The sequence below is a fragment of the Elephantulus edwardii genome, unplaced genomic scaffold (genome assembly GCF_000299155.1).
Source record: "Elephantulus edwardii isolate Elephantulus edwardi_28Jun2011 unplaced genomic scaffold, EleEdw1.0 scaffold00323, whole genome shotgun sequence".
NCBI classification, from domain to species: Eukaryota; Metazoa; Chordata; class Mammalia; order Macroscelidea; family Macroscelididae; genus Elephantulus; species Elephantulus edwardii.
In genome coordinates this window covers 347,454-349,359 of record NW_006400073.1, presented here as the reverse complement: position 1 = coordinate 349,359, position 1,906 = coordinate 347,454, and the positions used below count along the sequence as shown (strand labels likewise).

Genomic DNA, 1,906 nt, shown 5'->3' with positions numbered 1-1,906 from the left:
AAAACAGTGCAACAATGAATGAATGAATACCCAAAATCTCTGTAAATGTTCATTAAAACTAATGAAATTTAATAATAATTTTAAAAAAAGTTTACTCAAATCAGTTGCCTTCATTCTTTGAAGCCTCATCAAAATTCTCCACAAGACACGGAACTTCATCAATATCATCTTCTCCAGTAGCAAGTGGTGCTTTTCCATCCACAGATTATTTGCGCAGGGTTTTAGCCGGTCTTCCTAAACTATTCAGGCTATCTGCACCAAGCTCTTTTAGGATGCTGGGTAACATTTCTGTCAGCTGCTTTGTCTCAGCATGGTGAAAGTGTTCGCTGCCAGAGATGCCTGAACTTTAGGATTATTAAATTGGATCACCATTCCTTGATTTGTAAACATATTCACCACTTCAGTACTAGAACTACGGTTTACTCCTAATTTCTTTAAGGGGAACTGAAGTTTTTTGTCCTCTGCTGTAGCTGTTCTATACACCACCTTCTTCTTTCTGCATGCAGTTCCTTTTCCACCAATGTGCACTGTGCCTGCAGTTTGGCAAGTTTCTCTTGATTCATGATCATTTCTTTCATCTTGTCAGAGAGGAAATGGGACCACAAGGAAATGGGGACTATGGCACTCCAGGAGGTCTTTTGGCAGACCTGCTGAGATAGGTTGCACACGAGGGGATGTAAGGTGGCAGCTAGAGCTATTTTTATTAATTTTAATGAAAGTTTACAGAGACTTTGGATTTCCATTCATTCATTGTTGCACTTTTCTCCCTGCTCAACCTCCCCCCACCCCAGTTCGCTCTTCTCTTTGAAAAGTAAAAGAAAATATCTTTCATTGTTATGCAATCCCTCCCCCCAAGTCCACTCCACTGTGCAGTCTTCATTCTGGACTCCTATAATGACAATAATATCCAATCACATATCCCTTTAAAAAATTTCTTTCCCTCATCTGGTTCAATGCAGTATACATAATTTGTCCCATCTTACTCAGTCTCCCCCCAACCCCGATGTCAGTCCCATTTTACAACAGTGGCGCTACGCAGTACTGCCCAATCCTGTGCCATCCTCACAATCACTGCGGTGTTTAAGCCCATTATTGCAAACTAATAAACTATTTAAAAACATGTTTGGGAATCACATTTATGTTTATTCACAATTTGAGAGAACCTAATAGTAACCCAAAGGTCATTAATTTGGCACAAAAATTAAAATTTTTTTTAAAGCATCAAGTTCATTGTCCTCAGCTGGAATGCATGATTTCAATTATTCTTCCAAAGGTCAGTTTATTTCTGGGAGTAATATTTCTACAATGCTAAGAATCAGAGACCAAGAGGGTAAGGAGGATTGTGTCTGTGGAATAGATTAAATCCTGGTTTTGAATCCCATGAGGACATTTAGAAAACAGAGTTTAGCTGTTCTAAAGTGAAAGCTTCCACTTGGAATGTAATTATGATACTGTGAAAGATCTATTCAATCAAATTTGTCTCAATCTTGTTTACACAGTTCCATGCTGTGGAAATTATTTCAGGTCTTTTTTCTGCCAATTAATGTCCCCTAGTATCTTCAAAAATATACATTGTATAAAAAGTAAAGTTCATGTATGAAATACAATGTATATGAATAATTGTAGGTAAACAAAAATAATTTTTAAATATACCCGCATAAATTAGGGAGTAGTAATACTATTAATTGACTAGAAATTTTTGAGTGCCTAATATATTCTAAATAAATGACTTATTCATTGCAAATACATTTTATAACAGACACAAACGCAGGTTATACACATGGACTTCACCTGATGGTATGCATAGGAATCAGATTGACTACATCTGTGGAAGGAACCGCTGGAGAAGCTCAATATCAGCTGTGAAAACTAGGCCGGGGGCTGATTGTGGAACAGACCACCAATT

The 1,906-nt window shown here is 37.3% G+C and overlaps 1 pseudogene; it reads right to left on the bottom strand.

The window, feature by feature from the left end:
* Nucleotides 1-100: 100 nt before the first annotated feature.
* Nucleotides 101-390, bottom strand: LOC102849464 (annotated as a pseudogene).
* Nucleotides 391-1,906: the final 1,516 nt, after the last annotated feature.